Source organism: Falco rusticolus, chromosome 1 (genome assembly GCF_015220075.1).
Source record: "Falco rusticolus isolate bFalRus1 chromosome 1, bFalRus1.pri, whole genome shotgun sequence".
Lineage (NCBI taxonomy): Eukaryota > Metazoa > Chordata > Aves > Falconiformes > Falconidae > Falco > Falco rusticolus.
The window spans coordinates 45852365-45880277 of record NC_051187.1 but is presented as its reverse complement, the minus strand read 5'-3'; the positions used below and the strand labels follow the sequence as shown (position 1 = coordinate 45880277).

The 27913-nt window shown below is 35.7% G+C and overlaps 1 long non-coding RNA gene across 4 annotated transcripts in view; it reads right to left on the bottom strand.

The window, feature by feature from the left end:
* Positions 1-7379: 7379 nt before the first annotated feature.
* The window catches only part of LOC119143372, a 32789-nt gene continuing 12255 nt past the window's right edge, over positions 7380-27913 (bottom strand). For 2 of the 4 annotated variants that reach the window (XR_005102683.1, XR_005102687.1), the window contains exons 2-3: positions 10401-10521; positions 7380-9067 (exon numbers count right to left, since the gene is read on the bottom strand). This is a non-coding gene — a long non-coding RNA (uncharacterized LOC119143372). Of the gene's footprint in view, positions 9068-10400; positions 10522-12477; positions 13129-27913 lie in introns of those variants that run through there. The other 2 variants (XR_005102685.1, XR_005102684.1) reach the window with 2 other exon arrangements.

The window sequence follows — 27913 nt, the reverse complement described above, 5'->3', positions numbered from 1 at the left end:
CACATTGCAAAAAGCTTCATTGTAACTGGAACAACAAACATCTAGATTTGTTATATGGAGCTCTTTTGGTAACTTTGAGTACTCATAACCCAGGATGCATTTAATCTATGATAATACAAGGTAGAGAGAGAGAAATTAATAATTAAAACAAATAACCAGAAATATTTTAAATTCTTGCATCAAAGTAGCTCAGTTTCTAATGTCAAATACAATTCTGGAAACGTTAACTATTGCATTCTACAAAGAACAACTATTATAGGGACTAAGAAATGGTCTACAGTTAGCATTTGATATCACCTTCTTATTACTGGGTTGGAATTGTTGTTGAACCTGCCCACAGTTCCATAACTTCATGGATTCACAAAGTTTATACAATTGGGACTGAATTTGTGTTTGAGTCTTGAAAGACAAAGTGACTTTAGCCATTGCTCTGAAACCAACTGAAGCTATGGTGACCCTCACCACAGCCCACAGCTTCCTTAGGTGGGGCAGTGGAGGAGGATCTCTGGTGACCAGCAATAGGACATGTGGAAACAGTATGAAGCTGCGTCAGGGGAAGTTCAGACCAGACATTAGGAAAAGGTTCTTCACTGAGAGGGTGGTCAGGCACTGGAACAGGCTCCCCAGGGAAGTGGTCAGAGCACCAACCCCGTCAGAGGTCAAGGAGCGTCTGGATGCTTTTGGTCGTATGGTTCATTTTTAGGTAGTCCTGTGAGGAGCAGGGAGTTAGATTCAACGATCCTTATGGGTGCCTTCCAGCTCAAGAGATTCTATGATTCTATAATTACTATATGTTAGCATTTCTGCTTTTCTTTAATTTTCACTAAACTTTCATTGGTATTAAACATGAAGAAACTGAGTAAAAAAAAATATGTTCTATTCTTTATGGTCATTAGATGTAGGTAAAGTGTTTGTGATTTTTTGGACTTTTTCATATTGGCTATGATCAGCTTGGTTAGATGTGGCTTTAAGCCACATGGTCCAGTGGAAGGTGTCCTTGCCTATGGCAGGGGGGTTGGAACTAAGTCATCTCTAACATCCCATCCAACCCAAAACATTCTGTGATTCTGCAATGAAACAAGGAAGAAATCAAATGTGTGAGAACTGACTAGAAATAGAAAAGCTTCATACTGAATTACTGCAGTCTTGCATTTTCCTCTAGAGAGCAGTTACAACTCTAAAGAGTTGCTGCTAATACTGTAAGAACTTACCTTATTATATAAACTTATTATATAAGTTTATCTGTCTTAAATATACAAGTATAACATGTTTCCGTTTATCAGACAAACAGACATAAAGATGCCTTGGAAAAGTCATATAAAATACAGAACACAACCTCAGTTTTCGGAACTGCCTGAGACTATGCTTTCTGAAGGACCTTAATGGCAGAACGCTCTTCTCTAGCATTAAAATTTCATCAGGTCATTGTGGTTTTGCCAATATATATTCATCTAATCTCAAGAGACCAAAAAATAACTGTCACAAGCTGAACATAAATGACAATATCAGAGCTATACAAATCATGTCTATTTTCTCCACTTCAGAGACCATAAGTGATCAAGACTTTTGGGGCCCTATTCCTGTCACCACTTAAAATGATCAAAAGAAAACAACAGAAAGTCCTGCCTTGGAGATGAGTGGACCACTGTTAATCAATGAAAAAGCCTTCAAATGACAAAAGGAATAATTCAGCCAAATCCAGGATCAGAGTTCGCTTGTGTCACATGTGCGTTCAACAGCCACAGATCTGCTGTTTCGAAATAGGCCATTACAGCTTAGAGCGGGCAGGGTGTAACACAGGTGAGGAGTAAATAACTGTAAACTAGGCATATGACTTTGTAAATCAAAACACTTATTAGGTAGCCATCTCATAACTTCTGTGTGATGGTGCATAGCAGCCAACATGGAGTGTGTAGTTGCCAACAATTTCTAAAATAAATATACAAAAATCTCTTCAGGTATGTCTATATTCTGTCCACATCTTACCCCTTCATCTTTGTCCACAGTTTCTAGTCAGTTTTCTAGGATGGTTAAGTACGTATTAAGTAGTAAACCTTCTGTTTTGTAAAAAATGCCATTGGAACATTATAAATTTAAGAAACTGCAACACCATTAAAAATTAAAGATTATTATATAACATCTTATTTTGTTCATTTCTCTATGGAAAGGAAGTCATCCCTTCCATAGCCTCCAAATCCTGCTCCTCTTGCACTATTCATGTTTGTCTACTCTGCCTACTACATGTGCACTGTCTACTCTGATGCTACACCTATGTACAGCCCTTAGTGAAACTCCTTGGATGCAACTGGGGACACAATTTCACATGATATACTATTACATGGAAAATGCATAGCCAGAGAAGAAATAATAAGCATTTAAAATGTTATAGCTTTTCTTTAATCTTTGAGGGGTTTTATATTCCACCTTATTTTACTTATTCTATTGATTACAATTATATGAATGTTGTTGCTATTAACTGTGCAGGTTGCCTTTCTGTAAAGGGCTAATGTTATGTATATTCAAGGTATACATAACCTTGATTTACTTGCATTTTAAACATGTTATTTTATTGCCTATATCTATGAGAAATGTTCATAAATTTACAAAAAAAAAAAGATCAACTGTGAGTTAATAAATTATAGAGTAACAGTCTGTGTACTTTATTCTTTCAGATAGCACAAGTAAACAATGAATTTTCCTACCATACAAGCAGTTAATGGTTTAACATTGAAAACGTATGTAAAACCCCATCTTTGTTATGTAAATCTGTTGAAAAATCACAAATTTGAAAGAAATTTGGGACTGAGCAGCTTTAGGAAGATCCTAAAGGATGCCTTATTCCATCTTTTTAATTACTATACATCATGGAGAACCCACCCCACTGTAATATATACAACACAAGGAGCACAGCAAAAGGTGGCACTCTAAGCAATTGCTGAATTAGTCTTTATTTATTGCATGATATGTATAAACTATTCAATGTTTTGCATATACTCTATATAAGGCAGATGCAACATAGAATATTGAGTTACTTGGGACTGAAGCATGTCTTGACAGTACAGGGAGTACTGCCTTGTAAAAACAGATCAAAAATTAATATAAAAACTGTTCATCAGAAAAATATATTTGGCTATGGCCAAATGTCTGGCATGGATTGCAGTGTTGAAAAGACTACAAAGAAGGAACTACATCTGTTAAATCCCATTTTTTGATTCACAGGAAGTAAAAGGTGGGACTACAGTGTGAAATGCTCCAAACAATTACCTGAGAAGTGCTCCAAGGCCTTTTATCCTTTTCCCCCTTAAATGCCCAAGGGTTATTTCTGCTTTTTTGATGTGATTTCAGAGATGTACAATGCACATGAATTAACATAAAAACAGGTGGTTCAGTGTTCATGGATGTCCTAAAATCTACTCCTTAGCTCTGGTGCGAAATATACCCTTGAATATTTGATTTAACATCAACTGAACCCTTACCATTCCTGTCAGGAACACTACTGAAGAACTGAGCAATCTCTCAGATGAGACCTGGCAACCTAACAAGGTCTCATCAATCGTTCTGAGTAATTCTGGTTTGGAAACACTCTGATCACAGAGTTTGTAAGTATTATCGGGTCTGACCTATCAGCTGGATTCCAAGTAACCATCTCTGGTCATTTCCTCGGTTCTGTTAACTTTAACCTGGATTGCTTCCCTAACTCATTTTAACACACCCCTGCACAAAACCTTGTGCCAACAGGAGAAAAGTAAATGGCACAGATGTGAGACTAAGCTAATAAATGCTTCTTAATAAGTGCTTCTTTTAGTTGCAGCACAAACTTAAGCTGCCTTAAGAGGTTTCCTAGAAGCCTGGCTAAACTAACTCACCCTTCTGAAATAAGAGCAGGCTTTATAAAAGCCTCTGTGTTCTTTGACAGTAGTTCCATTATATCCAGTAACAAGACAGCCCTGAAGCAGCGCGAGGGCAGTAAATGCCTTTCTCAGCTTGTTGCCTGCTCTACAGACCGGTGGTCCACATAGGGAACTTGAGAGAGGAAGGAGAGAAGGGCCCACGAGGAAGGAGAGAAGGGCCCACAACGGTTCTCAAGCAGGCACAGCTTCCCCCGGGGGAAAGGGCAAGGGTCTTCCGAGAGCACATTACCAGGGATGCAACTGTACTGGAAGTGCTAAGATAAATTTAGAGTAAACCGTTTGAAATGTAAATAAGCTTCAGGTTTTTAATCAGGTTCTGCTGTAGTCTGAAAGTTACAGCAGCTGTTCGGTTATTAGAATGCGAAAGGAAAAATATATTGCTGTGGTTTATTATAGTTATGAATATGTACTTGGTATGCCAATAGCTTTCAATAATGTTCTTTAATTGGGACAGTGAGTGAGGTCTTAATGAAGTCAGATTGTAGACATTTATAGTAAATGTTTCGGATTAGATAAGAATAGCTCTCCAAAGTTACCAGTAATTTCTAATAAACAAGATCTTTGATTAACTAACCCGCCCCCCCCAAAAAAAAAAACACAAGAATGAGTGGAGCATGACTAGTGTGAAGCCACAGATCACAGTGTAATAGTGTCAGCAAAAGACCCATACAGCTGACTATGAAAAACACAGCAAAAACTGTCTGAAATAGGAAAAATTAAACATACTACGAGAATTACATTACTTATATGTCCTGTTCTGGAAGCGTTGACTAAAATGAAATCTTGCAGATATTACTTGCAAGCTACTGTATATTACCCAGAAAAATGCACCAACTTTACGGTATAGATTATAATGGTAACTCAACGCACAACAAGCTTTAAGATATTCCTCTATGTGAAAATGTTGCAGAATCCTAAGGGATTCAGTCTCCACTATCATTTGGCTGCTAAGAACAGCTATAATTGCTGCTCTGAGACACATCAAAGAGAGTCAGTAATTTTATAGTCTCATTCTAGTATTAGGCTATCGTTGAAAAAATTAATGTTCAGACTGGCATTTCTGCTGGAACAGAAAGTTTGCATAAAAAACCCCACAGAATATCAGTATAGCAGAATGCAAACACCAGTAACACGGTATTACCAGTGAACTGTGATGACACAAAGCAGGAAGAATTCTCTTTTTTTTTTTTGTGCCATGCAGACTTACCATTTAGCAGGTGGAGAATGAGCTACTTTGTCCAAAAAAGCCAGCCAAATGGTGATTTGCATGATTACACGGAATTTGTCTCATTAAAGCTTCAGTGCCTGGATTATCAAGTCTCTTTTCCCTCCTTTGCGTTTTTGGCAGAGAATACTATGTGACTTGCATCATTAAAAGTGTAAAGAATCCAGTTGAGCAGCTGATGGAGACTAATTTCTTTGAGACAAGCACAGTGTAAAAATATATTTTATCCAATAACCTGTTTTTTAAAAGTTCAGAAGGCAGAGGTAGAGACTGACAACAAGACTTCTAAAAGGTTTCAGGGTGAAAGGACTGGTGGAGGGAAGAAGTCACTCAATAAAAGCTAGTTCCAAACTTGTTCTGTCTAGTGTTAGAGGCACAAATATGAGGCACAAAGATGTACTCACTTTAAGAAAACGGGGCTATAAGAGCTTTAAGACAATATAAATATGCTTTCAGCTAACAATCACTTGAAGAAAACAATGAAAATAGCATGTTTCCTTGTGGCAAAAAAAAGGGAACAGTTGCATCCATATTTCTGTTGTTTCTAGTAATTTTCTATTCATATCTATCGTATTTTGTATCAACACCTTCCAGTGCTATAACTTCCATCAGAAGACAGAATATCACAGTTAAATTACCTTCCATGGCTGTCTGGACTTGGAGATAGAGTCACCTCCAGTACGGTGACTGCCCTATAAGTAAGAAAGCCATTTGTACTGTGTGACACAGATGCTTATTCATGCCATTGGTAATTCAGAAGCAGACCTTCCTAAAGTAAAGGAAGCCCGCTGTGGCTTCGTTCGTGCTCTAACTTACCCATATTAGATGTTCCCTCTAAAACACTGGAATTCCAGCCAACTTACTCCTTCCACTTCGATTCAGAGAGTGAGGGAATCATTTATCTTCCTGAAAATTGTGTTTACTCTGCACAGATCCACTCAGTCCTTGGACAAACTGTTCATGAAAAACATTTCTTAGTATTCAAAGATACCATAAGTCCAAGTCCTAAACAAGAACACGTTAACTTTATGTGCAATTTAATAAATAATGATCATTATTAATACCAGCCCTTTTATTTTCCAAACATTTGTGATATAAATATTATTTCAAAAAAAAGATATCATGCATTACATATGGCTTTAGCAGCACTAACTGCGACAAACTACTGTATTAAAGCTTCAGAGATGACAGAGATGCTTAGAGTTCCTCCTAATCTGTTATTAGAGAAAAAAATGCAATAAAGAGTAATGATCCTCTTGACCTTGGCATTCCAATCAAACCCCATTATTTCCCTCCAGGACTTCTGGAAAATAATCTGTATAGTTTGTTGGCACAGATCAACACAGATTAATAAGACATACACTAAAGGATTTCAAAATTATAAAGACTGTAAAATTAAGAATTTTAATTCTCCTTTTTTTTTCTTTCTTTCCTTTACCACCATCTGTATAAACCAGCATTGTCCTATAAGCTGCACAGTACTACCAATTATGTTCCATTTTATGCTTAATGAATATATGTTTTCAATAAATCTTGACAGCATAAATACAGATTTATGCTTAGGAAAGAACACTAAAAGATTGGAAACTTCTGTGTTATTAAAACCAGTAAATTTTATTAAATATTTTAATTTAATTGTTTAACATAAAAGAATCATGCATGAAGAGTGCACCTTCAAAATCAAAAATTCCATTCTGTTCCCATTGAAAATAAAGTGGTTTGGTGATTTCTCTGTAACTCTTTCCTGGCAAAAGGAGGGGTTCATTTCATACAGGTTGTGTTACAGAAATAACCATGAATACTGAATAGAAGTATATTGGAAAAATGTTATTTCTAGTTTCAAAATCTAGTTTCACAGATTTTTGGTATAAATTTCTATTGCTTTAAGTCAGCCCACAGATATTTTAAGTCCAGAAAGCACCTGAAGTTCTGATCCTTTTTGCACAAGCATCATAAGAATGACTGATACTCAAATTGATGGGATTAAAAGTGAGTCAAGAATAAGGATCACTTACATGGCACCCCAAACACAAGAGCTACTAAGCATTAAGGTTCTTACTGTAAACCAAAAGAGCTGTTGAAGACTTGGCACTGATTCGGTGGGAAAAGACCACTCTGTAGAATTTATACTTATAAATACATATGAGAAATGCAACATGCCTCTGATATACACCGAATCACTATACTTTGGAAAGATACCTTAAAAGAACCTCTCTGCATTGATGTACATTTAGCATCACATCTTTTTTTTTTTCCTCATGGTAAGAAATACTAGGGAGAGTAGTTTCAAGCTCTCTATTTGATTCAGTTCATCTTTTGATTTAACCTCATCTTTTTTTTTCCTCATGGTAAGAAATACTAGGGAGAGTAGTTTCAAGCTCTCTATTTGATTCAGTTCATCTTTTGATTTAACCTCTCAGTTCCATCAAGGCTCAAAAAAAGTCTCATCTAAACATCATTTTAAAGTAATTCCCCTTTAACATAGACTCCTGTACTTACGCCTTTGAAGTCAGTTCTTAATCTAGTTATTTTAAAATTCATATCCCATGTGTTTTAACTAATCATTGGAAAAGTAGCTTACTATTTTGAGTTTGGACAAAAAAAAAAATGATTTAACTTTACCAGATAATAACTTTCCAAATTAACATATTATTTTCATAACTATGTACCTTATTTTAGTTTTAAGACTGACTGATTTTATTATTGAGTAGAAAATATGTTGCACCTACCAAATACCCCTTATTTCAAAGTTGCAATCACACATCTCAGAAGTAACATACTTATGTAAGGAACCAAGAAGTTTCTTATCTTTGAATGGGAAATACAAATTCAAAAGTAACTGAAGTAAAATACTTGTCAAATTTTATATTATTTCTCATGTCCTTAAAACAAGAAAATTAAATTTCTGGTAAAATTTATTACTTTCCACAGGAAACTCACTCCTTACTTAAAGGTAAAACCTCATTCTTTCACAAAGCTTTTAAATAACATGAGCTTTCCAAAAAGTAATTGCTTTGGATACACTAAAAAACAATTTTCTCTGTACTAACTGATACATTAGATTCAGTTATATTGATTTTTTTACTGGTAAAACTTGTGTTTCTTTTTGAGCTATTCTCCTTAGAATTTCTATGTATGTTACTTACAATTTAAAACAAATAGATCTAGAAAAACAAAAGGAAATAAACCATAAAACAATAAGACCTATATATATTTTCCAAGATACAGAAGAATGAATGTCACACAATTTTTTAAAGTAAATTATTTTAAAATGTGCACCTAGAATATGTGTATACTGCAGGTTATTCCATCCAACCCAGCAAATAAGTGTTTTGCCAGTCTGAATAGTTCAGTTAATAAAATACCTGAGCAAAGCTACATGCATGTACTATAACATTTTCTGGACATAACAGCATAAACTAAGCATCTTGAAGTTGATTATGGATGCTGACCAAATGTAGCAATAAATCTTCAGCAGTAGAACCATATTACCATCACCAACATTGAGTGTTACTCTGCCAGTAAAGAATTTCCATCCATATTTCTGTGCTTCTTGTCTAAAATTGAAGTATGTATTTACCACAAACTACATTGCTTATATGATTATCTTTTTTTTGCTCTGAAGGAAATATTTCTAGGAGAACACACAATCTACAGTTCTTAAAACATTTAAGATACTTAGTTCTGCATATGTACTGAAGTTTTGTTCGTTATCTTTTTCCCACCTGCTTTCTGAAAGCTTTTTATACCATGCAGGTCTGAACTTCTTTGTACTTCTTGCATCAGTGCCTTCTCTGACATCGCAAGAAAAGCCTTTCTATTGAAAGTCAGCCACAGGAGAAATATAATTGGGAACTGAGTCCTTTCCATCTCCCTTCAGTTAGATGTCATTCTGCTAAGTGTTTTCAAAATGAAGATCTTGAAGTCTGTACTTAAAGAGAAGAAAGAGAGAGTATCTCTCATTATAGCAATGATATACTGATACAGTAATAATACCATAATGTTTTAAAGAATTCCTAAATTTCCATAAAAGGAAGCCCTGAAAATTGAATTTCCCCTTCTTCTCCCCTTTTATCCTGAAAATACACTGACTTCATGTCTACCTGTTCTCTAACCCCTCAATGATTGTATCATCTTTTCCCTGTTTCCAACAGGACTGCCCTTCTTCCCATCACCCAGTTCTCCCCAAGTACAGCTTTCCCCTCCCTTCTTCCTAACATAACCTCATAGTCAAAAGTAGCATGGCTTGTTAGGTTATAGAACGCATATCATATAAATACAGGTATATAAAGGAGTCATCTGGCACTGCAGGACAAAGTCTCTTGCAAAAAAAGGGATTATGCAACCTCATTCTGGCTGCTGCAGGTGTGACTCATGTTTCTTTGAACTTTTCTCTTTAGTGTTAACAGAAATTGTTGTGGGGAAAAAGCCTGAGCAAAAAACAACATCATACCCCACACACCCCAAAACACAAGAAAAAGAAACCAAAAAGATGTTTTGCTGTTCATATTTCTTTCCTAGGGAGAAGATACAAGAACACAGAATCTAAGATGCGTTCTAGTAATTTTGATGAGCGAACGCCATAGAAGGTGCTCAGATAATGAGGTGACATTTTAGCACAGCAAATTTAAAGTAGAAGGGGTTAAAAGGTCTCTTCATTTTTTGATTGCTACCTGGGAAGAAGCCTCCCATAGCCCTTTTTATTTTACCTACACACACATTTTTATGAATAATGTTCTTTTTGTGTGTGAATTATGTTACAATTAACAGTTATTTTATTAATAACATGAGAAAGTTTCAGTGAAGAAATTTTGCTGAATGCAATAGGAATCTTGCAAAGATGTGTAGTAATGGCTGCGTATCAATAAATATGAAATACAAAAGAGAAACTCATAACAGCCTGAGTTGGAAAGAATCCATGAAGGTCATTGAGTCCAACTCCAAAGTGCATGTAGGGCAAGTTATACCACTTATCTAAGAGCATTTTCAAATTGTTTCTTAGCATTCACTGACTTGGTGCCATGACCACCTCCCTGCAGAGCTTGTTCCAATGCTTGACCATCCTCCCAGTGAAGAACTTTTTCCTAATATCCAGTCTGAATATCCCCTGACAGATGTAAGCCATTCTCTCGCATCCTATCTATCACCGGACAGCAGAGAGATCAGCATCACCCTCTCCCCTCCCCATCATGTTGAAGTTGTAGACAGCAAAGTCTGAATACTGTGACCTACTGGTTGTTTTTTTTTCACAAAGTACTACTTACTTTAACTCCAAACTGTGAAAAGTCAGAATCATTCTAACTTGCAAAGCACTACGCTGATTTGTAATGTTGTATTTTAGAGAAATACAGATTGTCCAGTTACCAATTGGTTGAAACCAAGATCCTGAAAAAAATAAGAAACCGAGAGCAGAAAGAAGGGTCACATTTGCCTACTCTAATCAACTATTGAATAAATATGCAATTGTTAATAATGTTGTTAAAAGCTTTCTAAATATCTCAGGATTTAACCTGTTTTGCAAAAGCTTACTAACAGTGAACTTGGCTGTGGACATTAACAAGCTTTTTTTGTTTTTATAAACTATGACGCTCTTTGGTTTTATGTGACAGCCAAGAATAATAATTCATCACTTTGGCTGCAAGATGATTCCAAGCACATAAACACAACCTTAAATCAAGAACTACATGTCATGCATTTGCCTGCATTAATCTCGGGACTCTTACTTCTTTCTTGAATCTAGAATGCAAAATACTAATTAAAAAAGACAGCTTTAAGCATTCAAACAGAATGGTTTCCTAGCAAGTGAAAGGCAGAGATCTCTGAAAAGATCAAAGTGCAGCGGAGAAGTAAATGAAAAAAAGTAAAATTATAAAATATGCATTCCACTTTACTAAACTTCCCATGTAATAGTGCTGGATTTAGCTTAAGAAATTTTGCATATGCTTTAACTGGTAAAGTTATTGTTCAGGTACATTAAAGACTTCTTAATGCAATATGATTGTTCATTACTTGAAAAAAAACCGTATATTTTTTCGATCATCATTAACTTTCAAGCAAGAGTTCAGCAGAAATCATTAAATGATCTTAGGCCACTGCAATAATGCATTATACAAAACCTGGTGAGAAGTGAAACATTTCCAAGAATTAAAAATAACAGATAAGTGGATCAAAATGTAGGAGGATGATAGCTATTTAACAAAAATTCAATTTCCGACACAATCTGTGAAGGTCTGTCAGCCTTCATAATGAGAACAGGAGCCTTATCCCAAGCCCTCACCCCCAGGAGCAAAGCATTATTGTTACATCCTGAAATTTCTTGAAGTCTGGATTTAGATTTTTTTTTAAGTTTGAACAAAAATTTTTAATTTAACAAAAGTTTTTAATCACATTAGACACTGCACTAATCAGGATAGCAAGACTACTCTAGCTCACATAATCTGTAAGAACAATCACTTGCTTTACCCCCAAAAAAACCCCAAAATTAAAGTAATTACAAAGTTTTATTCACAGTCTAGTTAACCTGGTACCCCACCAAAAGCATGGCCCACTTCTCTTATCAAATCCCCTTTCAAATTTGCTCTCTTCTGACACTTGCGCTCCCCTGGATGCAGATCTGGAAGCATATATTACAAATACCCTTAAGACTGCACATTTTTATGAGCATCAGTACAAGGGAATTAATTTTAATGGAAATTCAGCTTTAATCAAGTCAGTACTGCATTGTTTTCCGTAATTTCTCCAGGTGTTTTGTACAGAAACATGTATTCCTATTACTCCTGTATTTAATATGCAAGAAGAATATTGGCTTAAGGAACAGAGAGGACAAGATCTGAAGAGAGCACAACAGACCAGATGAGATTCCTCACACATTTGCATTCTTGGTTTCTTCCATATACAATAGTCCTTCCACAGTCTTTATTTATCTTTCTAAACTATCAAGTGAATTGCTTCCAACTTTTCACAAAAGAGTCAAAATAACTTTCATGTTCTTATCATTTGTGGAGAATGTAAAATGAGTATTTTCTTAATTAAGAAAAGTACTTCCTAAAAAAATCTTTCTAATTGCAGACGGAAAGACAACTGTTTGGTAAGGACATGTTCCAGAAACTGTTAAAGCATTTACTTTTGTAATGTTTTTGGCAGATGGATAAGACGATTGAAAACTTTTGAACAAATCATGACTTCCTTGAAGTAAAAATAGCTGTATTAATTACTGCATGAGCTGTATACAAGAAAATTCTTTCCTTTTTTTTTAATATTAATTTATTGATGGTGCCCACCCCCCCCACCCCCCCCACCCCCAAAGATAGCTGCTTTTTTATCAGTCTCAAGTAATTATACTTTATCAAAGCTCAAACCATTTGACTGGAGAACTTTTTTCATATATTCTTGGTGCAATGTATTTTCATTTCTTGAAAACAAATCAAACAATTCATTTTTTCCCACTTGGATAGTTCCATGATCTGACGTTATGTTCGCATATAGGAAAACATACTTTTTTTTTTTTGTACCAAATCTTCAATTTCTTCTTCTGAAAGAGAATCTACCCTACCCTTGGTAATACACAAGGGTTTTTTCCTGCAAAGATAGACCAACATATAGCTAAAATGATGCAACATTCAGTCATAATCAAACCAAAGAAGTTTTAAGTGTTGTTTCCTCAGAAGATGTGCCACGATTGCTTTTCCAAGTCACTCCCATTGCATGACACTTCGCATTTGGTACTCAAAATGAAGAACAGAGAGGCTTCATGAACTGCAGTTAGTGGGTTTATTGTTCTCTTTACTGATCTGTACAAAACCATTACTCATTACAGAAAGGGCAAAATCCCTCCTTTTCAGGTGTGGTGATTTTACAGCAGCCCACAGCTGAACATGCACACAGCCACTCACGCACTCCCTCCATCCCAGCAGGACAAGGGGAATGAACAGGAAGAGCAAAAGTGAGAAAGCTCGTGGGTCAAGCTAGAGACAGGTTAACAGGTGAAGAACAGGGGGGGGTTAACAGGGGGGGGGGGGGGGGCGGGGAACAACAAACAAACACAAAAAAGCAAAGGAAATCACACCCCAGTTCCCATAGGCATACCAATGTCCATCCATTCTCTGAACAATATCCACCTCGGAAGCAAAAAAATCCCTCATCGTTGTCTTCCTCTACCTTAGTTTTTATTGCTGAGCATGATGTTAGGTGACATGGACTATCCCTTTGCTCAGTTTGGGTCAGCTGTCCTGGCAGTGTCCCCCCTCACACCCTTGCTCAGCCCCAGCCTACTTGGCTGGGGGCTGGGAGGCAGGGCATGGGAAGAGGAAGCCTTGAAGCTGTGCAAGCGCTGTTCAGCAACAGCCAAACACTGGTATGTTATCAACATTATTTTGCCACAAATCCAAAGCACAGCATCTTACAAGCTGCTATGAAGAAAGTTAACTTCATCCCAGCCAGACCCAGTACACCAGGAAATAGTTTGGTTAATGGAATTTAACGACCTTACTCTCACACTACTGGTCTACACAGAGGATACAAGAAAAATGACTGAAAATTCATACGTTAAAAAAAAACCAATTTCAGCTCCAGCACTGTTCATCATCGTTCTCATTTGGCAATAATTACATGAGCATAAGCTGTTTAGTTTGTGTTTCTTGCTTTGCCCCAGACATGTTCTTCAGTTTTTAAGCGGTGATCCTGACGTATCATCTAAGCTTGCAATGCCTACCCTCAGCAAAAGGAGAATCCATTTCTTGAGTGAGTTCCACCACAGATGTCTAAAGCCTTCATTCTAGACACCTTTCAGCAACCTGCACACATCAGCAGCACACTGTGGGTAAGTTCCATAACCACTGGAGTCCTCCTGGATTTAAAGTCTGCTCAGCCTGCACAGGCATTTCTACGGAGCTCAGGAAAGGCCTTTCTCCAGAAGCGGCCCAAATAAGTGGAGTTACCACTGTGCTTCCAGTGAAAATGGACTTCAGTTAAATGGTTACTTAGACGCTCTGTGCTCCTTCACAGCGACCTGATTCAGCCACCTTCTCTTTTGTATCAGAAAGAAAAGGAAATAAGAACTGTCCCTTAAAATAAACATTGAACTAAACATTTGAACTAAACAAAGAACTGTTCTTCCAGGTACAATGTGGGTCGTTAATTTGGGCATGATTCCCTGAAAATCCACCTGAATATGTGGATTTCTAACATAGGTTACTTGAAAATTAGTCAATTTTCTGTGAAGTAATTGTTTCCACTAAAGGAATGACTGTTTTAAGCATGGAAAGAGGTGATACCACTAACGGTTATTAACTCATTAACATATTTCTTTTTATGAAGGTCTGTGTGAAAAATTTCTACAGAGAAAATAATTTTGTGCACCTTTTCTTCCAGGTTCATATAACAGGAATGTATATCAATCAATACAACAGACATCCCTCTTTTCCTTTTAAAGTAATGGACATTAGGGTAAAGTCATTTGCCTTCTATTCTCAAGACTGATAGCTCAGGAAATTCTATTGGAATTATTTTCTGTTAAAATATTAAATAAAGGACATAATAACAAGAGTATTTGTCATTAAAATTTTCAGGGTCTAGTGAAGTGAATTCTATTTATTGTGCAAATATTAGGCACACCAGCTCCCAGAGATATTGCATACCCAGAACCGTGTGTGTTAAGCCTAATGTATACACTTTATGACACCAAAAAGAGAGACCAACAAATATCCTGGAAAAAAACAGATTTGACTGATATAGCTAAACAAGTACATTATATCCTAAGAACATTTGCTGTGTGTTGTTTCACAGCATTCTTCTCTGCTGACCCACCAGCAAAATAAGTGTAAGACATCGATGACTGACAACTGCCAGAGCAAACTGAAACACTGTGCTACCAGGTAAGCGCTGCAAAGGGAGGCAAAACTGTGACCAGTGCCAGTAGTCAACGATGCCTTCAAACCATAAATGGTATCAAATTAAAATAATATTGTATGAAGGTTATATTTAAAAGGTACACGCAGATACTGCAGTGAATATGGGCTTCCAGCAGCATAAGTAAATGAAGGCTTATTTAATAACAATGTAGAAACCAGACTATGAACGGAGGTTGTGATTGTAGCTCTTCCAGGCAGTTACACTTATCACTGCCAAATTTGCTACTTGCATTTTTACTGTAAAGAACACATTTCCCCTGATTTTAATGCATCACTTAAGTTTTGTACTTCAGGAATGTTCACGATAAGACATTGCATCTGATAGAGGGTAAATACTATCTGGTTTTTATTACATTTCCCGTCACTTTTCATTAGTTTACCATAGTTAGGGTTGTTCTTGCCCACTATAACAAAGTCTGCTTGGATACCTCCTTGATACTAATTGGGTTGAATATTTCTCAAACTTCAGCCATACCTTATAGCATCAGCTCTGAGGTACTTCTCCACATAGTAGCACCCTCCTTAATATGAATAAAGTTATCAGAATCTAAAACCTTCAAAACACACAGAGACATTGTCAGATACTCTCCCACTAGTCATTTTCTGCCTACATTCACAAATACTGCTTTACGGGCCCATTGGATGTGAGGTAATATTCCAAGTAAGTAATTAGTAGCACAGTCTGGCAACACACTAAAATCTCTACAGAGAGCTAATCCTAAACAAAATTAATTGATGAATCAGAGGGCCTATTTGGTAACCAAGATTTTATACTTAAGAGTCTACAGAAAAACCCCAACAAACAACAACAAAAAAATTGTGATTCAGATCTTTGACTTCTTTTAGGCTCTAGTGTTTGCTAACAGATTACTATTGATCACTGTGGATCACATAATGAAAAACAACCCAAGCAGTGACTACCAAGCAGTTTGAAGTACACGTTGGCCCAGAGCGTAATTTGTCTGGATGGCAGCAGAGCTTATCTTGACGCCAATTTTTAACGTGCACTAGAAGCTTTGGGTTCGTTTCAGGCCTGTAGCTCCGCAAACAGCCCAGGGACCTGCTGAGTGCAATGGAAAGTCAAGAAGCTTACAGATCCAATGGTCTGCCTGATGTCTCCCCACCCCCTTCTCAGGAGGAGTTTCTGAGCCAGGACATAGATTATGTGTCTCTGCCAACCATCTATCTAGCAAAAGGAGTAAAAAAGATGTGAGTGGGTGCAACTTGGATTTGCTAGGCTCCTGCTGCTGCAGGGATAATAGCCTGGGAACTGACTGGGGATACAGTGGGGCAGCCTAAGCTAGCATCTGAGTTACAGAGCTAGCACCAAAAGCTGCCCAAAATTATATCCATATGATGATGTCTTGCTAAAATAACCATTAGAAAGTCCTACAGGATGTCTTAAGCTCCATATCTCAGGTCTACAAAGACCACTTTCCCTCTAGGCACTGAAACCCCTAATTCTCTGGAGACAGTCATAGAAACAACACATTTGTCTTCCAATTATCCAGTAGCTCAAGTATGAAGTTAATACATTAAATATTCACCAGCATAGGAATATGAAACTCCTACTCCCCTTCCCCAGGTGGATGTCCCAATTACTAAACACATTCTTTTTCTTAATAATTCTTGGACTTGGTCTGTGCAGGAAGAAGTAGTTTCCTTAGGAAGAAGAGAGGAATACCCACCCCTTCCACAGAACATCATTTAATTCAGCATTAGGGTTCTTTCCTATAAATAGCGGGTATGGGTTCAAAGTTCAGGAAAGTAAGCCTGCATGTCTCAAAAGTGGGATAAGTAATAAGGCAGCACTGCAAGGAGTGTTATAAATCATGGGTGTTCTTGGGGTCTGGCAATCCATTTTGCATTAAGAATTGGGAACTGCATAAGCCTTGCTAAGGTTTTTGTTCTTAATTATTTTTTCAGGTTTACAAATTTTGAATGTAGCCACAAATGTAGCCCTGATTTGTAGTATCTAATACATTTCTTTACATATTCATCATTTATCCTTCTATGTCTTGTGTTGTAAGACTTTACACTTTTGATATACAATTTCCTGTTATAAGACTTCAGACTTATTCCGTGTTTTCTGAATACAACAGCATCAAAATACTCTTAACTTAAAGGGACAGGTACTTAGGTAAAATAAATTCTATCAGGACCAGAATTCTTTTGCCCTCCCAACTTTCAAACAATCCAAATAAAGTATATTTCCCCTTGCATTTAGTTTTTACCTCCTGGTGAAAGTTATCCTTCATAGTATTCCACTCTTTACAGAGTAATGTAAGGCAGAAAAACTCTGCATATCTAACACATAAAAAAAGGAAGAACAACTTTTAAACTGTTGTTTAAAATTTTAAATAAAAAAGGGAGAACAAACCCTCCTCCCTTTAGTAATTCAGGCCTACCTTGCAGAAAAGTATGTAACCATGCAATTCTCATTTCATTTTTCTATTTCCATTCAAGACAGCACCATCATCTGTGAAATACATATAAATCAGATCTGAATAATTTTTTTCCATAGTGAATACACTATATGTGTCATTAACCACTGTGTATCATCAATCATACCAGTAATTTGTAACTACTCCTTTGTATGAGGTAAGAAGCACCACAGTACTTTATATCATTGATGAGAACAAGTAGCTCAGTTTCCTCTATCTGTAATTCTATGTCATCTCAGCTTTTGAATACTCAGCTATAATTAACTGGCTTCCTACGGTAAAATCGGAGTTTCAGTCAATATTGTTTAAGTTTAAACAATAGCTCCTGAATTCTGTATAGCACCTGCCACTGTTCTGTCTTTGAAATGCTTAACAAAGGTGCTCAGTCTTTCTCAACAGCCATTACCACGAAAAACCAACGTAGGTGGTAGCCTATATTATCACATTCCACTTAATTGCCTTTCTGTATGCAATTTTCCTCCTAGCTGTTTAGCATGCAATTATTATTAAACCATTGCATTCAGATAGCACCCAGATGCTCAAGCTGAAATCACAAGCACTTTTGTTAAGAGACTGTACAAAATATTCTTAAACTAATTTCTGTCCTCAAGAGTTTGGAGTCTAAACACACAAAGCAGACAAACAAGCTCATATAAATGGAAAAATATGCTCACATGGAAAAGATGGATCATTACAAATGTTGTGCTTGTTAATAATCACAATGCTTACCAGTAACTCCTTTCACTATTGACCTCTAAATCCTGACCTTGCTAATGAGAATATTTTAATGACAGCTAATGAGAATTTTGCAACTAACTGCAAAGAGATTGGGATTTTACCTTATGAATCCAGATCTTGTAGAAATCAGGTGTATGTGACGATTAAATTTTAAATGTTGATTCTAATTGTCCTAAAGCATTATTTCATTACTTTATAGAAAAGCTCTCTCAGCAGATGGCTATAATCCCAACTCATTTCTTGTTTTCTTCTTCCTATGTTTTCTTCTCGGTATGGCTTGAGACTAAATATAACACTAAATAAATCACTTTAAGAAATATCCTTAAATAAAGAACAGGTTATTGATTATAACATCATGATTTGTGACATATTAAAAAATCATACCTGATGACTGTAAAAAAATTTATATCTGATTACATGATATAGTCAGTATCTGTAGGAAAAGAACTTTATATCTCATAGGACAGATACCAGTTGATGGCTTGTCCTTGCTTAATAGGAAAGACAGAAAGACAGAAAGAAGGAAAGAAAGAAAGAAAGAAGGAAAGAAAGAAAGAAAGAAAGAAGGAAAGAAAGAAAGAAAGAAAGAAGAAAAGAAAGAAAGAAAGGAAGGGAGGAAGAAAGGAAGAAAGAAAGGAAGGAAGAAAAGAAGGAAAGAAAGAAGGAAAGAAAGAAAGAAGGAAAGAAGGAAAGAAAGAAAGGAAGGAGGGAGGATGGAAGAGAGGGAGGGAGGGAGGACCAAAACCAAACCCCTACCTTAACAATCATTAAAAATTCACTCTAAAAAATGTCAAGTATAATTATTCCTTTTCAAAAATCTAACTAAAGCATCTGGAAATTGACACAGTCCTATCTTCTATTTATTATTGTTATATAAATTACATGACATTTTACCCAGTAACAAAGAATATGATTTTTTCAATCCACTCAGTTAAAGATATAGGTCAATCCCAGTAAGCATCTAGAAAAAAACAACTGTTTAATAAATATGTTCTTTAAAACTAATTGAGTGTATTCTACATGACAGATCTTGCAAAACCAAAGTTCTTAATTGCAGGTATGTTTTATATCCAAAATAAAGAAAGAAAAAATTATGCTCTATTGTATCATTATGTAGAGAGATCATAAATTTCTCTTTGCCAGATACATTCAATTATGATCATTTGTAGCACTAAGAATTATTCCAGAGACAGTTTGACAAATAGAGAATTCAATGAATGATACAAGAAGAATATTCCCAAATGTGAGATTACTATTTGGAGAACTGCAGAAGACTTTCTTTAAAAAGGTACCAAAAAGGTACTTTTTCTAAATTACAGTTATTGTTTATTTGTCAATCCATTGACTAAAGTTAAAAACACTTTAGGTGATTAATCATGCTGAAAGTAAAACTCCTTGAATAAATGTTCCTACCCAGATTTTTCTTGTCATTTATTGAGCATTTCTTTGCTTCCAGTTTTGGTATGCACTTAGCACTTCAGTAGGACTTTAGCATATACATAATTGCCTTCCCCAACAGAGACATGTTAGGCATGATTTACTGACACAGACTCTTTAGTAGAAAGCACCATGAATTCCTACAGTAAAAATGCATGCAAAGGCAATTAAGCACCCATCAAAATGGGTCATTATCATATTTTATGCCCTAAAGGGCTGTAGAAAAGAAATGAGAATTTACTTCCCAAAAGAATGCAGGGTGGCTTCTACTTGACGTTAGCAAGCTGCCAGAATTGTTTTCTGGAGGATCATTTTAATCTCCTTTGGCTGTGTTTTATTGCCAAGTATGCTATGACACCTAGATTTTATATAAATTTATATCAATAATATCTCTTTCTATTTAAGATAAACTGATTGAAAGGGAACATTCCTCATATGCTGCAACAGAAGTTTGTGAAAATATTTAATATTAGCAGGTCAAAAAGTTTTATTTAATTGATTTGACTTCGTTCATTTTGCCTTCCTATTTCAAGTATGTTTATGTACATAGTCTGACATAAAAAACATCAAAAGACTTTCTATCTCTAATGACACGGTGTGCCATAAATCATAACATTTGATCCTCTCTGAAACAAAGCATTTCAAAAGTATAATTTCAAACTATGTTATTCAAACTGTCTAAATTGTGTCTTTTCCTTTCACTATGGAACAAAACGTTTTTTTCCTAAATATCCTGATTTTTAACACAAACAGTATCTTTCTACACACTCAGTACTGGGAATGGAGGAAGTGTGCACTTATTTTCCATTAGAAATTGGAATTACAATACAGAGCTATCATAATTCAAAAGACTGTTTTAATGATAGTTAAAAAACCATGGATTTATGTTTGGAACACAACGCTAATTTGGTCCTCTTCTATTTTAAACTCTCCTGAGTGACATTATAGGTATAAAATATTAACATTTTACATGTATTTCTGATTTTCCACCTTTAATTAAGTTTAAACTTACAGACACAGGGTCTATTCATGCAATGCCTTGCATGAGGAGGCTGAAATCCTAATTAGGCTTCCAATAACAGTTTCACTGAATATTTAAGTTTTTTACTTTGGGGGTTGGTTTTGGGTTGGTTTTTTTTTTTTTTTTAAAAATAAGTAATTATAATACAGGTTGGTATTGTAGCTAACTGTATTCAAGATGTGATTTTGCCTCTATGAATGAATCAATGGAAAACCCACTAATCAGTAGGGGTTAGAAGTCATCATGTTTGATGGATTTTGTTTTGGAAGAACAGACGAACTTTAACATATAGTATAACTAAACATGAGCATGAGACACATGGGTGTGGGATATATAAAACTGCTTTTGTGTGATGTTTGCTCTTTATTTCTCCTTTCTCATTTCATTGAAGTCTGCAGCCAGAACAAGTGAGTGCAGGTGTCATGCCTTCCGAGGCTCTGGCATTTACTCTGCCATGATTGCTATTTCTCACTTATCTTTACCTGGATGAAAATCTGTACTGTAATAGTAGGTAGGTTTATTTTCTAACGCTAATATAAACAGGATTAGAAATGTTAGAGAACTACAGCTACAGAAAAGCGTATTAAGATTTTATTATATGCCAAGAAACATGACAAACTCCCTGCTCAAAAATACATGTGTGGAAAAAAAAATAAATTTCAGCCCAAACCCAGAAACATATAGGTTATGAATAACATCAATTCTAAAACTTTTTAAAGCAGGCAGTCCTCACAAAAAGAGGGGGAAATACAAGTCCCCAGTCAGTACAATTACATTGCTACTCCAGATTCCAATACTCTGTGAAGTCTGTTAATTTGCAAATCAAAAGACAAAACCCTATTGATTTAGTTTGTCATGCTCCATATCACAGGTCATTAGATCTCAATCGTGTTTCCCTATGTTCAACTGCAGTAATTGGAGCTTAATTAATGGAAAACTCTGAGAAAGGAATCCAATTTGGCTTTGGCACAACATTTACTGCAAGAAGAATCAGGAAGACGTTAATGCTTTCCTCCTCCCCCAACCAGCAGGATTTCAGCGAAAACAAGTGCAGAATGTCCTACACTGTGACTCGTTCCAGACATGCTGAGGACTTTAAAGACAGTAAACTTAGCATCTATAGTAATTTATTCCACCACTTAATTATCATCATTGTTAAAATGCTGTCCCAAATTCCTAATACAAATTTCAGTAGCTCAGCTACCCGACTTTAATTACATCTTTCTCTGCTGGATTTAAGTGGTTTTTACTAACTGCTATATATTCATATGTTGTAATCAAGTGACATCTCAATTTTATTTCAGATAAACAGGTTGAGCTCAGTTACTCACAGAAAGACACTTTCTAATCTTACAAACATATAAATAGCTCTTTTCTTCTGCTGCTTCAATTTTTCAACATTCTTTCAAAATAGAGACTTCATGAGCAGCATCTCAATGTCATAAACAAAATTCTAAGACTTCTCTTTCTTATCAATACTTTGTTTACAAATTATAAGATTTCATTAGTCTTTTTTTTTTTTTTTTTTTTTTTTGCACCGGACTGAACTGTGGGAAAGAATTTGGAACAAGTTCTACTTCGTTCTGAGAAAAAAAAATAGAGTGGGGATAAGTGGAAAAAACCTTCAAATTCAGCCAGGTAAAAACTAATTATAGACACCATAAGATGCAGGCAATCAGCAATATGAGCAAATGGGCCATTGTTAAACATCATTCAGCATCAGTTCTTGATTGAAAACCATATCTTCCCCGAATATATTTTTCATCAACAAAAACTGTGTTGCAAAAGGAATACTAGAAGTCATTTCCAATGTTAGCGCACCATCCACATTATCATCATATAATTTCAGATATCTAATTTAGTTTAGGATCACACCTTTCTTTCCTGGCTGCACAGGTAGGTTTTAAGTTAGATGTTTTAAGTCAGACTATCAGAATACTTACTGTTACATGGAGGGCTTTTGAGTGTGCCAAAAAGCCACATGTACCCTCTGAGAATGCAAAAATGAAAATTATTTAGGAAAATTAGTTCAAATGATGATTATACAGGTGGAGGCTCTGAGATCAAGGGCAGCATGCACACAAACTAAGGTCCAAATTCCCAATGAGATGCATCCACAGATCACTATAGTCATAAAAGTTGAGTCTTATTTGACAGAACATAAAATAGAGGGACACGGAAGTACAGGTATACGTGTTACCTTGTGTTATAGGATTCCTTTAAAATAGTTGCTAGTAAAATAGGGTTCCTATTACGAACAAAGAAGCATATCTTTAGTCCATTTTCATCATCTTTGTTAATTTAGCAACTACCAATTTCATCAAATAAGGACTATATCCTCTGGAATTTCTCTGACAAAGGAATCCCACAGAATCTGGAAGATGATGCAAATACATTTTAAATAAAATTAGAGCAAGGGTGACTAAAGATAGAAGTTTCTCAGAGCATCACAAAAAGGAGAGTACAAGAAAGTGTACATGAGAGAAAGGGAGCTTCGTTCCTGACAGGAGTAAAGTGAGGAGAATTACACCTGTCCTTAAGTTTTGTGGTGAGTGGATTCAAAGTCCCTGGTGTTGCATTTGGACCTGCTTGCTTTTCTTCCTTTCTTCTTCTACTTCTCTCCATTTTGCTATGTGTAGACCCCATATTTACACGAACAACTTCTGTTGATTCTTAAGGAGTCTTTTTAGATTTATATGTGTTTAAAAATGGGGGTCTTAACCTAAAAGCTCTGCTTGGGACAGTATGGGCAGAGAATAAAAGATTAAACCTGGGATGGTTCCTTCTCCTGTGAACACAAGGGAGGTTCCAGAGAGCCTGTACCTTGGAAATCCCTCCCAGAGCAGGCTCATCAAGAGCTACCAGCTCTCCCTAGGTACTGGGAGTTGTCCACAGGAGACCATATTATCACGCCCAGAGTGAGAATTGCCAGATCATGATTTCTCACCCCATCCCATGTACCCTGTAAGTACAGTGATCCTTAGGCTGGCACAGAAGTGTCCAATTGATTCAGAAGCATTTGAAATCGGCTGCTAATCAACTCCATGTATTCCTTTTCATGGCTAACACCTCCCACGCGACTCACCCTTAGGCATAGTTGGGAAACTTTCCTGCAGTTTCAGGTCAGACCTTCTCCTTCAGCCAGCATAGCAGTGTGTCAGTGGGCACAAGCTGGGTACAATGTGCTACACACCCAAAATATGTATTAATGTGCACGTATTTTAATATTGAAACCATATTGGACTATGTTGCTTTTTTGAGCAAATAAAAAGGTTTCACGGATTGTGGTGACAACACCAAATCACTTACTCTTCAGGGGACAAAAGACAACAAACAAACAAAACAAATGCAACATAAGAATCTCAAGTAACAAGTTTGGAAATTTTAACGGCCAAGCTCCACCAAGACTTGCAAAAACTCTCCTGAATTATAAAAATAGAGAGCTTCTAAGTTTTAAAAATTCTTAGAGAAAGTGGAATGACTGCACGGTAATAGCCATTTGTGCGTTGAATAACACATTTGGGTTAATTGCAAGAGTCTGTCAGTATCCATTAAACTAAAAATACCAATAATTAATTCCTCAGGTGATCACATTCTATAGTGCTTGAAAAAATAAACTGAGAACCATGTTATTAAAGATATAAAGGACAAAAAAATCAGCCATTCTAAAGCAGATTACACTTAAAATGTACCTGATTCCTGATTCATTTCCACACAAATGTAAACCTTCTCAAATCTTTGATTTAATTTTCAGATATTACTAAATTATAAAACAGAGTAAACTGTCAGGGAAGCCTTCAGTCCACTGCATAATTATGCTGAGTGTGTTTTAATTGATATCTAGGAATGCAAAAAGTATAATACAGGAACAAAAAAATTTTGCCTGATAAAGAAGCCTCTCAGAAATTTCTGTAAAGCTGAGGCTGAGAGCTCAGCATTCAGATATGATCATTTATTTATTTAAACTATGACTAAAGTTAAGAAACCTGCTTGAATTTCAAGATTTATATTATCCCCTCATATTTTCCATATTTGTTTGTTATTATGGTTACTTTTCACATTACATAATCTAGTCATCGCAGAAGCAGAATACATATAAAGAGAGGCCTAAAAACTTTTACAAGCGTCACTTTTACAGGGAGGCATAGCTGAGCTATGTTATAGCCTTGTACCGTGAAAAGACACCAAACTCCAAACTGTTGTTTCTCCAGGTGAGTAAACTGAGATATATATAAATACACACTCACAGAGGACATCATCTTTTAATATTCAAGCCTGTGATCTTAACCGAAGTGCCATACTAGTGCCACTGGGCTGGATTTAGTCCCTTGTCTCTTTGAGGAAAAAAAGTGAATGGGGATTAACTGAGCACCATCAACCATGTGTACTCACTTTTTACACGGCATCATTTATCTGTGATAGGTAAATGATTGCTCATGTGATGGCTCAGTGAATCACACTCACCAAATTACAAGGGAAATCCCATATATTCATCTGCAACTGTTCACTTATGTTGTTTCCATATTTAACCTCTTAAACTTTTCACTTCATCCAAGTCTACTCCATCCTGAAGTGAAATGTAGAAGAAAAAGTTATCCAGGCACAATCTAGCAATTTGCTAGCATTTATAGTGCTACAAATCATACATTCTGCATGTTATCTGAAGTTTGAACTCTAGGTATTATTTTACATATGCAGAATGCAGAAGTTCAATATTTTTGTCAAAGTACTTTTTTTCTATTAGGGTATTACTGTTTTCATCTCTTTCATTTAAAAAAAAATGTTCTGATGGTTGCATAAAGTAGAAAGCTTGAGTTGTAGAATTTATGTTGTTGCATTTTCATTTGGCATTTCATTCTAGGAAAGCTAGAATCTTTGAATACTTCAAAGAAAGCATCAAGCAAGAAGTCATTCAAGTGTGTATTTTCTCAACAAGATAAATAAAAAATGAAGAGGGATAAAAGATCAAAAAGTGGTCTCTTGAGCATCTGTTCAAATAAGCAAGAATTGAAAATTGCAAATATGTTTCAGGATTTTTTTTATTTTTTTTTTTAGTTTTCATTGTTTTGAATATTTTTCCCATTAAATAAGTCATATTTTTTGTGAATGTGCTCTTAGTTTTCTTGGGGACTTCTTAAGGCCTCAGAAATGCTTAATGTAGGTTGATTTTTAAGATTCTTCCTCTATGAGTCTGCTGAACTTAGACATTCTTTTCTGAAGTTGATATTTCATTAGTCAGACAACAGCCTCTTTCCCTACAGAAAAAGAATTAAATGTGTTGTGCAATTTGGGGAAATTTTCAAAAATTTTAATTTTTTGTGATCCCTTGTAAATCATAAACTGCCACAAACTTATTTTTGTCCTGCTTGCAGAGTGTTATAAAACACAGAAAAAATAAAACAATATATATTGAAAATAAGGTTAAAGATATGTCAGGATGCTAATTTACACATTATAATATATAGCTTTTTCTTCCTTTTTCTACTTTTGGAAACATTGGTACCACAAACAAAATATATATTTTCAGTATTATAAGAATTGATTAATATCAGTTAAACTACTCCTGTGCTTTAATTAAAGTGCTTAGATGTTTTTCTGAAGTACTTCTGATTTCTCATCCAGGATATAGTAAATAAAAGCTTTTTTATAGCATCATTTTTATTTTGTAAGTTTTTTAAATTTTTTTTTGACTAATCTCTGTGAAGTTTCAAATGTCACTATGTTGTTATTGTACTGCTGTACAGTACTATTGTACGCAAAATCATGCATCTGGAAAGGAACACAAGAGATCAGCTAGTCAATCAACCCTCCAAAAGGCAGGATCTATTCATAGCCACCCTTCAAAACCATAGACAAAATGTTTATTTAACCTATTCTACACACTACGGATGACAAGGTTTGAACAGATCTGCTAGAAAGTCTTACCAGTTTTGTTCTTTTTTTTTCATATTAATTTTGACCATTCCTTGCTGCCTTTAAAATCACATATGAAACACTGAAAAAACTAATTCTTCCTTTCCTCTTCTCAGTGGCTTTTTATACATTAATTTGCATATTCATTTCCCCTGCTTTTATGACTTCCTACATTTTTAGAAGCTTGTCAGAATTCTGCTCTGCTTATGCAAATCTGCTTATACCCAAAATAAAAATGGCAGGAACTGAGCTATTACAAATGCATAGCTGGAGCTGGCTAGAGTAACTTCAGCATCCTTGTGAACTCAGCGCAGCCGAGCATTACGAAACATTTAGCAGCCTTAATGTATCTGTCTATGAGTTTTTCATCTGCAGCAACCTTTCCCTGACCTTTCCCTGAAGTAGGCTGCTGAAGACTCTTTTTTTTCCCTGAGAAGCAGAAAATTGTACCGTTTGCCTGTACCTCATAAAATCAGATTATGACTTAAAGCTGCTCAATGAAACTTACATAAGCAAAAATATCCCGATCAAGCGAAAGATTTCAAAACTTGCAAAGACAGCTTGAAGACTCCCAAGGTAAGATAATTCTGTGGGTCGTTGGGGTTTTGTTTGCTTGTTTGTTTTGTTTTAGATTTTCATTGTTAGCCCAAGCTTAGAGCTAGTTCAGCAGTCGTGTGGGATATGAGACCAATTTTGACTCATCAACTGTCCATTCCAAAGACAGACTGCTGATACCATCAGTACTAGTTCTGAGGTATCGTTCTTTGTTCAAGGCAGATGTTTTCCCCCAACTCTGTTTTGTCAGGCTCTGAGGAGGCCAGATCTAACATGACTCTAGGATTTGTAACTGAAGAATCAAATCTTATTAGGTTTTCAGTTTTTTGCAATTTTAAGAAATTTATGTTTATACAGCTTGTAAGTTCACAGATTAGAAACACTTTCTATTTGTAAATAAGTTTTAGTTGTGTCGAAACTTGCTCAGTAGTCTCTGAATCTGCACATAACTGTTTAGCACAAAACCAACAGAGGTATGTGTCTGTATAGCTAGCTTAGGTCTTGCTTGTAATATAAATAGTAGTAAATTCAAAAAGAAGCAATATAGCCACCCTACAAAGTATCTTCAAAGGCACTTTCAATGGTTTAGATACATATGGGTGCGGAAGTTACCCTAGATTCGCAAGGGATCACTTACCACCACTCAGCAATGGACATGATTAGTTATTGATGAAAGCAGAATGTTAATTTCTGCACAGTGGAAAGTTGTTTGGATTTTCTGGGGTGAAAACCTGAGTGATGAGGCTTTGATTATCTGGAAT